The sequence below is a fragment of the Tachypleus tridentatus genome, chromosome 13, assembly GCF_004210375.1.
Source record: "Tachypleus tridentatus isolate NWPU-2018 chromosome 13, ASM421037v1, whole genome shotgun sequence".
NCBI classification, from domain to species: domain Eukaryota; kingdom Metazoa; phylum Arthropoda; class Merostomata; order Xiphosura; family Limulidae; genus Tachypleus; species Tachypleus tridentatus.
The window spans coordinates 193560546-193575064 of record NC_134837.1 but is presented as its reverse complement, the minus strand read 5'-3'; the positions used below and the strand labels follow the sequence as shown (position 1 = coordinate 193575064).

The following is a 14519-nucleotide window of genomic DNA, read 5'->3' as shown; positions in this document are numbered from 1 at the left end:
TAATTTCATGTAAAGCCCATTATTTAATTCGACATTCTAACGATAAATTTGTCACTGTTGTTTGTTTCTTTATTTTCCGTAAGCTTAGGATTTAAATAAAACTGTAATGTGATAACTTTATGTAACTACCGATAGTGCCATTCTTAAAATGTGATACGTACAACTTAAAATGAGATTGTCTGGTAGATTGTGTAAGCAGAACATTCGCGATAAAGTTAAATAGACAGCAACTGCCTGTCGTGCAAGTGTAGAGGACGACGTTTCGAAAGTTTTCTGCCTTTCGCCTGACATAAAATTAGTAATAGTAATATTCGTGTAAACAAGAAATTAATGTCCATGTTGAATAAAGGTGCATCAATTTTGACTTTATAATAGTAATGAGATACATATACACTCGACTAACAAATGCAATAACTTTCATCATGGCCCGACATGGCCAAGCGTGTTAAGGCGTGCGACTCGTAATCTGAGGGTCGAATCCCGGTCGCACCAAACATGCTTGCCCTTTCACCGTGGGGGCGTTATAATGTTACGGTCAATCCCACTATTCGTTGGTAAAAGAGTAACCCAAGAGTTAGCGGTGGGTGGTGATGACTAGCTGTTTTCCCTCTAGTCTTACACTGCTAAATTAGGGACGGCTAGCGCAGATAGCTCTCGTGTAGCTTTGCGCGAAATTCAAACAAAACAAACCTTCACCAATCAGATATGATTTTAATAAGCTGTTTCCTCCTTTTGGTTATTTGCTTCAAACTACACAACAAGGCCTATCTTTATTATCACTATTAACTCATCGTTCTACAGTAAATCTTCGCAGAAGTAAATATAATTTTGTAAGGCCTCGCAGGACACAGATTGTACCAAAAAAAAGAAAATAAGTGCCGCTCTATACTTTCGGCTGAACACATTTTTAATATTAATAGTTTGATTGTTTGGAATTCAGCACAAAGCTACACAATGGGCTATCTGTGCTATCTTAGTAGTAGTACAAACTTCTGTCCATGACTCTGACTACACATTTTGACGTTGATGGCGTTGTAAATTGGTACATTACATTTTTGGCTGATTGTATTTTGGATGTTGACAGATTACCTTGACAGGACCGTAATCTAACTAAAGTTTAATGTTGCTTGACTGCGATGACAGTGGTACCAAACATATTTAACATTATAACACTTGTTTGACCCAACAAATACTAACAGAGTACTGAAACTACAAACCCCGGGTACATTTTACTGCTATTATAATACGTCGACGAAACAAATGCTGCTACTACTGTTTAACACTTTCCAGGCAGTTGTTAAAGCTACCATAATACCTTGACGAAACAAAGAATGCTGCCATTGTTTAACACTACCGTAATATCTTGGTACAACAATTTTTAATATTATGACGCTACCTTGACATAAACTCCATATGGAATTTAACAATAATACAGTACTTTGACAGAAACAGAGTCCAGGGTACTTTGATATAACAGAAGCTGTAGGCAAGGGTTCATAATACCAGAGTACCTTGATACAAGATAAACTAGACAGTATTTGAAGCTACAAACTACTTTGGTAGAAGAGATACTTTACGTTTTATGGTACGTGATTACCCTGACAGAATGGAAAGAAACTACCTGCTACCTGCTTTCAAGATTACATAAGTATATTTAATATTACAACTATACAAGAAAAAAAATTCAAGTCGGATAAGATTCCAAATTTCAAATGACTTACGGAAAACCCAACATATTGTGTGTGTGTTTCTTAGCAAAGCCACATCAGGCTAATTACTGAGTTCACCGAGGGACTCGAACCCTTGCCTAGGAAAACATGTATAAATATGTTAACTTTATTTCAGATGAACATAAACGCCTTAAAGTGATTATACTGTTTTATGGGTTAATCTTGGGGTACTTATATTTCAGAATGACATTAATTATTTTAATAAAATGTAGCTGAAAAGCATAGGTGGCATGTGAATTTTTTGTTTCTATAGGACAGGGTTACTTCTTCATTTTAACTCTCTTTAAAAATATTTCGAAATGTAGCTATCTGTCGGCCTTTCCCCACACACATAAAATTATTCTAAATACTCTAAAATATCTGTTATCACAATATTTTTTCCTGATTTCGTGATCCGCCTTTGGAACTGAACACCAGTGTGAGAAACACTGGAATATACTATTTGATAAGTGTGTGTGTGGGATGGTGGATAGTGTGTGTGTGTGTGTGTGTGTGAAATATCAGTTCATGTTCTTTAATAAATAAACTCTTTTCTGTGACACAAAAACAACTTTCATTCGCTCTCTTTGTTCTCTAACCACGTAAAATGTAAAATATTTCTGAATTAATAAAATTAATTCGACGTGTGTGGGCTTCTTGTACCCGCCACCTCTTGTGAAAACTGTATAGTTAAGGGACAGTTATGATGGGATCTAGGTGTTGTGCCGGATTGAAGATTGGTGACTTTTGTAGAATTAACAAGCGATACCAATTAATATTAAATCGGTTGTGAGAGTTGTTTTCGCTGTTTGTTTCAAAGATTCGGATAAACACCTTATGGCGGTGGGTGTTTCTAGTTGGTTCTCACCGAACTGATCATTAGATCGAATTTAGGGCAGCTATAGCTGAATTATAAGATTCCTTGACCTAATCGTTTAGTCGACATACGCCAAAGGTTACGTTTGAGATGAAAATTCCAATTTCTTTTAGTATTAACAGTTATGGTTTCGCCTATAACATGGATGGTGAATAGATTCCATACTAATATTTCATTACATAGAGGTTAAACAAAACTCTATTGACCAGCTCGTTAAATGATTTGAAAATCTTGCACATATAACGTGAAATATATTAATCTATGAGGTTTAGTGGGTTAATTACCTCTCTTTAAGACTTCCTGTCCCACCAAATGTGCTCTCCTTTTCACTCGTGGGGACGTTCTAATGTGACAATCAGCCCCACTGTTCGTCGGTAATATAGTAGCCTAAGAGTTGGCGGTGGGTGGTGATTAGCTGCCTTCATTCTGGTCTTTCACTGGGAAATCAGGCTAACACAGATAACGTTGGTGTAGCTGTGCGCGAAATTAAAAAAAAATATCTATGTTAAGATAAGTGTAAATAATGTGTGAAACTGAGTAAAATGACATCCAAAGAACACTTTATCTTAAAATAACAGATATGAGTGCTCCTTATAAAACTTACTTTATGTTCGACATCTGTTCTCAGAATACTTTATATAAGCATTCAATTACTTTTTATTTCTAATATACTCGTTAATGGTAGAAATTGTGATGTAAGTGAAGGTAGACACGCAGGTCTGTTACAATGAGATCATAAGGTACACTGTACGGAACAGTTAAACGAATAAATGGAAGTTGTAATATTTATAGGTCATAGTAATGTTAGTTACCTTCTTGGTTTGTAGCCTAACATGATATGTTTGTTTTTTGTTTTGAATTTTCGAGCAAAGTTACACAAGGGCTATGAGCACTAGCCGTCCCTAATTTAGCAGTGTAAGACTAGAGGGAAGGCAACTAGTCATCACCACCCACAGCCAACTCTTGGGCTACTCTTTTATCAACGAATAGTGGGATCGACCATAACATTACAACGACTCCATGGCTGAAAGGACGAGCATGTTTGGTGTGACGGGGATTCGAACCTGCGACCCTCGGATTACGAGTCGAACGCCTTAACCCACCTGACCATGCCAGGGCAGGGAAGGATGGAAGGACGATGGTACATATTATCTTATTACACTTTTTGTTCTTCTTGCCGGATCTAACACTTTATAAATTCCAGTTTAACTTTTACTGTTTTCTACTGAGTGTCATCTTAATATTTTACTAAATGAGCTTTGTTTAATAAGCCGTTATTGTTCTTTGAGCTGAATACAGGCATATGTGTTTGCAGATATTGTCTTTTGTTCTTCTTCGCAGTTGGGTAGCCTCGTTGTTATTTATATGCACCAAACATTCAAGTTAAGTTAAACAGAGAACAACTTTGACTGGAGATCACATCACAACGTTCCAAGGTTAAAATTCGTTTTACTGACCTTTAAGGAAGATAATCCTTTTATAAGACAAAGGATATGTCATTTCAGTTTTGGAAAAAGCACAAAATCATTGTTCATGCCCATAGAGTTAACTGGCATTGATAGGTGATTAGGGCGCTCGACTCACAATATGAAGGTCGTGGGTTCGAATCCCCGTCCACTAAGACATGCTTGCTCTTTCACTGTGGGGACATTACAATGTGACGGTCAGTCTCACTATTCGTAAATAAGAGTAGCTTAAGAGTTGGCGGTGGGCAGTGATGACTAGCTTCCTTCCATCTTGTCTTATGCTACTAAATTAGGGACGGCTAGTACAGTTAGTCCCTGCGTGGCTTTGCGCGAAATTCGCAAATCAACAGGAAATACTTAAGTGTATTTGGAACGGGTGAATATCAGGCGAGTAGAGGTTTACCTAAGTTTAATTAAGACACCAATCTCTTCTACGGTTTGCAACAAACGCCGTTGATTCTGTAAACGAATTATATCGAACGTAATAATTTTCTGCTATGGGCACCAATTGTTGAGCCCATTGTTAGTGAAAGATAAATTTAAAATTCCATATTTTATTTCGTTTCATCTGAGGATAATTCGGGTTATATACTAGATTGATATTACAAAAGTATGTGAAATAAGTGTATAAATATTAATGAAGTAACTTAATTACACGGCTCTTCTCCATCCGGTCGCCAAGCGGCAAGTCTGAGACCTAATAACGCTAAATATCGCTGGGTACAGCACATATAACTGATCGTACAACTTTGTGGTTAATAATAAACAACTGAAACGCATTCAATTTTACGTTCACTAGAAGAAGCAGATACGCATGTATGTTAAACAAACTTAACATTACTGTCTTCCGAAGAGCCAGCGGTACGTCTGCTGATTTAAAACTCTAAAATCTAGGGTTCAATTTCCCACGGTGGACACAACAGGGAGCCCCTTGTGACTTTGTTCTAAAATAAACAACTAAACTTTAGATTACTTATGAGAAAAAAATATGGCAGGTTTGGAACATTCATGCTTTAAAATGTTTTACAAATGTTTTAAACATGCTAAAGTTGAACAGCTACTTTCTTTTCATATTTTATCCAAACGTTTTAAGGCTAAGTTTTAAGTTAATAAGCCTAATAAAACAGCCTTAGACGCAGAAACTTAAGCTGGAATATATTTAACTTAAAATAATGTCAAATAAAGCCTGCATTGTATGGGAGAGGGTGGGTGGGAAGAATACACCGACTCTTAAACAAATTCAAAATATTATTAACTTTTAGACTTATTAATAAAATAATAGTAATTGGTTATTATGAGCGTACAATATGGGTGCAGAATCATAATTACTATCGAAAATTATAGATAAAGTTATTCCTTACCCTAATTCTGTTTTATAATATTATGTAATTAAGTAAAACACACTTTGTGATGTAGTTTATTACAACAGTTGTTGTTCATCATCTCAACCACTACTGTGCTTGTCGTAGCTTACGACCTCTGGTGTTGCGCGAAAAGCCTCGTCAGCATCGGATATTAGTTTTAGTGTGGTTTATACGAACAATCTCTTTTTTATTTTCACTCACTAGTTCTTAGAATAATCTTAATATGTCAGACAGCTAAAACCTTGGAATTTTGTTAGGTTTACGTCTGAAAACAATTGGTGTGTTGGTTCAGTGCACGCTTCACAGTGGCTTAGTGGTAAGTCTAAGGCAGTGGTTCCCAACCAGGGGCACTCGCACCCCTTGGAAGTGCGAGATAGCGTTCCAGAGGGTGCGAGATAACATTTGTTTTGGCCATCTTCACCTTTATTCTTAAATAAATAATTACTGTGAGGAGTGCGAGGGCATATTAAATTTTTTTAGGGTTGCGGGGCATAAAAAAGGTTGGGAACCACTGGTCTAAGGAATTTTAAATGGCGTATTAAGGTAGAGAATAGAGGACGCTCAGCCCCAGGATCCATGGTTTTAATGGGGGCCCACTGATAATTTCATTCTGTGTAAAATTACATGGGATGTAGGGCCCACACAACCTTAAATCCGCCACTGGGGCATTCAAGCTAGAAATCTGGTTGCGATATCTACGCACAGATAGTACACTCAAAGTTTTATGTTTTAATAGCATAACGAACAAACATACGAATTAAATGCATTCTTTTCATACTTCGAACATCGTGTACTTCTAATTAGAATTGGCTTCGTCAATATTCAAGTTATTTTTTTTTTATTTAGATCTATGCCATTAATTTACTTTCGGTCAGAAGTTGTGTTTATTTGATGGCAGATTATTCGTAAAAATTATAATGACGAATGTGTTTATTGCGCACGTGTATGATGAATTTCCCGTAAAGCTCTTTGAGGGCTATATGCGCTGGCAGTCCCTAATTTTGAAATGATGAACTAGGAGAAAGGCAGGTAGCTATTCAATTAACTAAATTCGCTAAATATGTATTCGCTAGTATCAAATGTTGTGAGGTCGCATAGTTCTGATTTTTATGTCCGGTGCCATCTTGTTATATATGTCTACTAATTACGTGTTTTTTGTTTGTTGTTTGGAAATTGATGGATCTCGCAGTTTTTATAAGTCGAAAATGACAAAAAATTCGTAACAATATTTACTAATTATAAATATGACAGGCATCAAACCCCAAATTTTACGGTTCGGAGGGGTCTGCTATGTGACATTTAATGTAATTTATTTCTTATGTTAACTTTATATTTAACAATTGATTCGGGCTTTTGTGGGAAATTTCTGATATAGATCAAGTTGGGATAAAAGTTACATTTTGCATGCCATGTTTGTTTGTTCGTTACTAAGCGTAAAATTAGACGATGGACTATCTGTTCTTTGCCAACCACAAATATTTAAACCCGATTTTAGCGGTGTAAGCCATCAGACTTACCGTTGATTCATTGGAGGGGGGGGGACAATTTTACACGTGGATTGCAGTTAATATATTACCAGATTGAACACTTACGTTAAAAGAATGTCCATTTCGACAAAAAGGTTTTTTAATAAAGTTATCGGTTATTTTGACTGCAAAAGTATATATTTTACGCCTCGTTGTTACGAAATTAATATTGATTGGTGTCGTAATTAACGGACTTTATTTGTTTCCGTTAGGGAAACTCAATACCGTATAAACGGGTGTAAACTGGACTTGCAGTTTCTGTTACGTTATTATATAAACATAATAATAATTTCCCCTCAAAGACAACTTCAGAATTATTGTTCAGTGTACGAAACCTACACATTAGAAACCTGGAAAGAAAAAATATTTTTTGGCAACTATATATTCTCTTTAAAAAAAAAAATCCCCAGAGTAAATAGTAAATTTCAAAACAAATCGTTAATTTTTATTTTATCAATATTTCCACCGTACAAAACATTATTTTAAAAATATCAGTTTTGTTGCTGTATTGCAAGTAACGTACGTACATGTGATTTCTTTGAGCGTTTATTTAACAAATATGCGTTTCATGCTGATCAGTAAATATTTTGTACAAAGCAAATAAAAAAAATCTTTCAGGAATATAACAATAGTCTGAGTGCAGAGTTTGGAAAAAAAAAACGTCTGTGACAATACAACCACTCGCTATTATTATGAGAGAAAATGATATTTTTTTTCAAATTCTTATGTGCACACGGCTAACCGTTTAGGGAACTCGACTCGCAATCTGTGAGTTGCGCTTTCGAATCTCGTCACCGAACATGCTTGCCTTTTCAGTCGCTTTGCTGCTATAATGTTACGATGAATCCCACTTTCCGTTGCCAACATAGTAACTCATCAGTTGCCACTAAGTGGTTTACTAGTTGTTTTCCCTCTGGTCTGTAATACGAAATTAGGGACGACTAGTGCAGATGGCTGTAAAATAGCTCTGTTTGTTTATCTTGAAAAGTACTTGTCGCACTATTTTCCTTCCACGCTGGGTAGCTTTATGCAGTCCAGTTACTAATTTTCCTACGAGTCTAACCCTAAGGAAAGTAATGTTTTGTATAAGTAATTGTAGGTTTCACGGATCGTTTATAACAGCAACTGAGAGGTTTTGAATGTGACAAACTAACCAATGAACGATGCTGTTTTGTAAGAAATGTATTATTTTAAAAAGTGTGTATTCTATCTTCTCCTAATTTCCCCTTTTGCGAGAATTAGTATTTTCCGCGAAGAAGAAGAAATAAACCGTAATAAAAATGTTGTTAATGTACCGTTCTGAAACACATTGCTAATGTTAACAGATATGTAACGAACAATGTTGTTAATGAATAATTAGGCCTAGACGACTAAACACGACGAGGTTTGTACAGATATGTTAGCTCATGTTTCGTATTAAAATGATTATGTAAATTTTTTTAACGTAGTATAAAACGGAGCCTGGAATAAATAGAATTGTGTACTGTGAATAAAATAATGCCTAGAGGGGTTGTCGATCCACTATCTCTCTCTCTCTCACACACACACACACACACACACACACACACACACTGTGCGCAACTGCCGTTTCATTTATTAATTTTTCTTTATTTCTAAGCAACCCTGGTCTTCAAATCAAAATGCCCGAAATGGCCAGGTGGTTAGGACGCTTGACTCGTAATCTGAGGTTCGAGGGTTCGAATCCCTGTCGCACCAACTATTCTCTCTCTTTCAGCCGTGGGGGCGTTATAATGTGACGGTCAATTCCACTATTCGTTGATAAACAAGTAGCCCAAGAATTGGCAATGGGTGGCGATGACTACCTGTCTTCCTTCTAGTTTCACATTGCTAAATTAGGGATGGCTAGCGCAGATAGCCCTCGTGTAGGTTTGTGCGAAATTAAAAAAAAGAAACTAAAATTCCTACAATGATGAATATAATAATTTTACTTGATTTAACATTATTAGAGTAAGAGAAGTAACTATTTAAAGACAGTTGGGATATTTTTGTATCTCAAGCACAGCCCGGATAACTGGTTTTAACTTTGAGGGCGAAATTTCGGTGATATATTTGTTTAACTGCATCTTTTTCTTCTTTTTTAAACATATCATATACCTCTGCGAGGACGTTAAAGGGAAGAACTGGTTAACTTTCTGTATAAAATATAAATAGGAAAGCATTAGCAACTATAACATAACATAATGCTTAAAGACAACAAGGAACCTGTTGGTCCATTTTCTAAGCCAAACTCTGATAATGATAATAATAATAATAATAATAATAATAATAAGAGTAATAGTAATAGTAATAGTAATAGTAATAATAGTAATAGTAATAATAGTAATAGTAATAAGAGTAATAGTAATAAGAGTAATAGTAATAGTAATAATAGTAATAGTAATAGTAATAGTAATAAATAATAGTAATAGTAATAAGAATAATAGTAATAATAATAATAATAGAACCAGCCCTTAACATTCATATACCTATCAAGCGTTCATGTAAACACACGCAAAGTTACTGCCTTCACAACATCCAATGGAAACCTATTCATGGACTAACCACCCTACTTGAAATATAAAAGTCGCATTTGTGTCCCCTAGTTCTACTATTCACATTGTTAAGTATGAAAACCGCTGATACATCAACACTATCAATTCCTTTTACAAACTTAAACATTTCAACCAAGATCCTCATTATCCCTTCTTATTACATTTGTAAGGATGTTAATCTCTCTTCGTATAACATCTCCATTGGATATACCATCTTAGTAACCCTCCGCTGAACCCTTTCCAAAAATTCAATGTCTTTCCTAAGATAAGGAGTCCAAGAATGAATACAATACTCCAGTGGAATCGATTATATAATTTGCTACATATTTTTACTACATATGTACCATTCTGCTTGTGGGTCCTTAACTTTGTTGGGTGCAGGGTCTCTAATAACATAGTCACATATTCATTTGTAAACAACGATACCATCAATACTACAGTTTAATTCCACTAGTTACTGCTGAAGTATTTGGTGTATTTCAAATAGGTATTGGGTGTTTTGGTCAGTTCCCCGCACTGAATGTTGTTACAAGCAAGAAACGTAAAATGACTCTATGTGATGTTGTATTGGATCACACTGACTACATATGAACAGTATAAAAGTCGTTAATTTGAGAGTTTGTGAGACATTTTTTCTGAAAATCCGAAAATATTTTTTACTAAGACATTTTGTTTGTTTGTTTTTGAATTTCGCACAAAGCTACTCGAGGGCTATCTGTGCTAGCCGTCCCTAATTTAGCAGTGTAAGACTAGAGGGAAGGCAGCTAGTCATCACCACCCACCGCCAACTCTTGGGCTACTCTTTTAGCAACGAATAGTGGGATTGACTGTCACATTATAACGCCCCCACGGCTGGGAGGGCGAGCATGTTTGGCGCGACGCGGGCGCGAACCTCGGATTATGAGTCGCACGCCTTACGCGCTTGGCCATGCCGGGCCCTTTACTAAAACAACATCTGCAAAGAAAACTATTGTTTTTCAATTTCAAAAATGAAGGACAAAAAGAAATGGTATGACTTACCAAAAACCGAATATATGAATAAATAAGAAATGATTTTCTATTTTAAAATTCGATGTTAAATTTATTGTTGCTCTACTGTACATTACGTACACGTTACAACTACAGAAACGTTCATGGCAGACTAGAGGTTTGTTGTATACAAGGTAAGTGTTAATAACATTATTATTATAGAAAATTTTGCTGGAAACTACCGGTTTGTGTACAAAGTAAGTGTTGAGAAATTATCTATACATACGAGTATCGTGACAGGTAAGTTCGTTTCACTATTTCTAGTAGCCACAAAACCACTTGATATATGTTAATTTGTCAATATTCTTTTATCAAGAATGCCTTGCTTGATTTATTTATAAGCACATTGACTTCGTTTGACTATCATCAAAATTGCTAACTCGGTTATAAACTCTATCCTAGTACGTATTATACAAGTAATGTTTTCTAAGCTTTACAGCAGCCGTTCGTTTTCCCAGTTATTATTTATCCAGACTAAATCACTGAAAGAATCGAAGGTAAAGTCTGACAAGATATGTTAGTTCAGTCGAGCCCCCCAGTGGCTCAGCTGTATGTCTGCGGACTTACCACGCTAAAAACCGGGTTTCGATACCCGTGGTGGGCAGAGCACAGATAGCCCATTGTGTACCTTTGTGCTTAATTTAAAACAACAGTTCAGTCGATTAAATACTGATTCGAATCCCGAGACATCTCTGTGTTCCGTTGTCATATTAAAATACATTTTTTGTATTACATGAGACGGGTTCCACTTTTAAAATTCTTCATACAGACAGGATGTGTCCCATTGCTCGGAATATAAATCCTCAGATTGAAGAATCGCGACCCGTTGCCAGTACAATGAGAATATTGGTATTCGGTGAGGCAAGAGGTTCTTAACAATTAACGGTAGATGGTGTTGACGAACTGTCATCCGTATTGTCTATCGGCTCCAAATTAGGGACGATTGTGCGCAGATAACCCTTTGCGCATAATTCTGGAACAAACTGTTGAAAAACCAAAAAATATTTATTTCTGTGATCTGTGCACATTTTTACTGTTAGTGGTTAAACTGATTTTATTCATACAAAAACTTCGTAGCTTCATGTGAAACTAATTCTATAGTAAAAATAATGTCTCTAACGTGTCTCAGGTAAACTGCACTGACAAAAATTGACATTTGAATATCTTGGAAGCTTAGTATTTTGGCCCGGCATGGCCTAGTGGTCAGGGCACTCACCCCGTAATCTGAGGGTCCGGGTTCGAATCCCCGTCACAGCAATGATGCTCGCCCTTTCAGTCGTGGGGGCATTATAAAGCGACAGTCTATCCCACTATTCGTTGGTAAAAGAGTTTCTCAAGAGTTGACAGTGGGTAGTGATGATTAGCTGCCTTCCCGCTAGTCTTAGACTACTGAATTAAGAACGGCTAGCATAAACAGCCCTCGTGTAGCTTTGCGCGAGATTCAAAAACCAAACAAACAAACAAGCTTAATATACAGTATTTGTATTCTAACGGTTTTCTTAGTTTTACAAATAATTCAAAGGCTTAATTACAGATTTTATTTGTTCTCTCTACAGATTTGGGAAACGTTCTTCAATATACAAATATTCACGTTCAATGTTAGTGATTATAATAAAGGTAATGTAAGTGAAAAAAACGAGAGCTTTTTCTTGTACCTTTAACAAAAAACTTCGTTCTGTCGTCTTTAAATTAATAGCGAAATTTAGTTTTTGTTGTTAGTCTGACATAAGCACCAAGATGAATGCACAAATGAACGAGTCGGTGCTCTACTGAAACAAATGTGTCACTGATCTTTGCTCGTTTTCTTACACCGCGTTATATTAAAAGACAGGCGATCTATCAAGCTGGCCTGAATAATTTCGTGGACTTTCCGGTGAAACAACGGTACGTTTAAGGCTTACCACACATTCCTTCAAGTAAATCCTTATCTGAAGAACCGATCGCAAGCAATGCGCTCGCCGTAGCAGTCGGCTCCGCTGGATAAGCACGGCTTTCGGCATGTCAACAGTTTCGTACTCAGATAAGATCGGAGAGCAAAAGCGGTCTGAACCACTTAAAAGTGACCAACAAGCGAAGAAAATGGCAGTCTATGGACTCAGTCCGTTCGTCCAGAGAGGCGCCAACAAAAGCGCTAAGACCTCACATTTGTCATCATTACTTCGACGGTTATCAGTTCATCAGCAGGGAGGCTTAGCTCTGCCTCGCCTCGCTTGGTGACGAACTTGGCATCCGCACAAACAGACACTACTTTCTCTGTAGTAAGCGAACCTGAACCTCGCAACGTAAACCTACTTTTTCCTGTGGTTTCTTGAGAAGTCATGTTCCATCCAGTCTGATTAAGACACGAATTCTTTACATTCTCGTAATCTTGTAGTCAGTCACAGTGAAGAATGCAAGGCTAAACACTAAAGAACCGCCCGGAGTCAAAGCCGCTGACTTCGCATCACGGAAACATCTTGTGTGATTTGAATGCCTCAAATACGTAAGAATGATGCATGACATTTAAATTGAAGGAAGCATGCGTCTTTTACCAATTTGTAATACTAGCAACACGTCTAATATTAAAACTAGGAAGTCTAATGATTAAAAGAACTTGACACAGTATATTTCATCCAAACACAGCTACTTTGTTTGGGATTTAACTCGTATAGACTCGGACCGTCGTCGTTAAAATTTACATCCTGACGTTAATAAAGAGGGTTTAATAATAAAACATATATAGAATTGCAAGTAAACTAAATGATTCTCACTTTCTTTTTAATTAACTGTGGTTTTCCTGTCATATCTGATTTGTTACGTCCACGCTCTTTGGAAATGATAAATTATTGACACCTGAATGCTTGAGAAGATTCGCAAAAATCACTCCATTGCTGGCTACAATTATTCTATGACAAAACGTGAACCAGCAACACACAATATTACCTTTCACGTTCTAAAGATTCGGATTGGTCAGCGTGCCCAGACTGTGAATCCAAGGGCCCAAGGTTCGCGTCCAACAGCCATAAATATGTGATAAGAAATTTGAGTGTAAATGAGATTGACTAGCTGCCTTCCTTCTAGTCAGTCATTTCAAAAGTAGAGACAGCCAATAGACGTGTCTAGTTTTGCGTGAAAATTCTAAAACAAGCGGGCAATCCAAGGTTGCAATGGAAGTCTCCGATTCACCACTTTTAAACGCATAGTGCTGAGAAATGATAAAACCTGAGGAATGCTGTGCTATCAGATGATGACACGTATTTCTATTGTACCCATGTTTCGTAAGTCTTATCTAGTTATTAGTAAGGCAGTTCAACTCGTATCACCTGCCATTTTGGATAAGCCTTCTTCATAATTTAATATGCCTCTTTCTTATTATTTGAGATACTACAAACCCTCAATCTTCTCTTCATAAAAAGTTACTTAGACGAATAATTCTCTTTATAAAGACACGTTAAATTAAAGGAACGAGTTTCTCTTTCACTGGTCTTTCTGTGTCCGAGACCTAACTTTATTCGACACAACAGGTTGCATCTGTCATGTCGATAGGCCCCCGCTAGTACAGCTGTATGTCTACGGATTTACAACGCTAAAATCAGGGGTTTGATTCCCCTCGATGGGCTCAGCAGATAGCCCGATGTGGCTTTGCTGTAAGAAAAAAACACACACACGCATGTCGATAGTTTTATACAAGCTGAGTGAGTTGATTTGTATAGAATGACTTAGGCACAGTAGTTTGGTTCAGGCGGAAAACCGTATGTTTTTAGAGTAACTTAAAAAGAGTGGACTTTTTAAATTGGCTAGTTGTATTTTTTTCACAATAACTTACGTATAGTTGCTTTTCTTAGTTGATAAGCTACAGTTCTGCTGTGTAACTTTTATAGAGTAAGTTTGTGGAATAGCGTTGTTCGAGTGAGAAGCTGTATTCCTAAAGAGTACACTTTGTGGAATAGCGTTGTTTGACTGAGAAGCCACACTCCTAAAGGGTAAACTTTGCTCTGTCGTATAACAAACGTAGTC

The 14519-nt window shown here is 36.6% G+C and overlaps 1 protein-coding gene and 1 long non-coding RNA gene across 6 annotated transcripts in view; one reads left to right on the top strand and one right to left on the bottom strand.

Annotated features, from left to right (window-relative positions):
* LOC143238328 (protein phosphatase EYA1-like) overlaps positions 1-14519 on the top strand; it is a 241022-nt gene that overhangs the window by 28569 nt on the left and 197934 nt on the right. The window lies entirely within an intron of this gene.
* The window catches only part of LOC143238330 (uncharacterized), a 74123-nt gene that overhangs the window by 29785 nt on the left and 29819 nt on the right, over positions 1-14519 (bottom strand). Inside the window, exon 3 of the long non-coding RNA XR_013020534.1 lies at positions 2871-3060. This is a non-coding gene — a long non-coding RNA (uncharacterized LOC143238330). The remainder of the gene's footprint in view (positions 1-2870; positions 3061-14519) is intronic.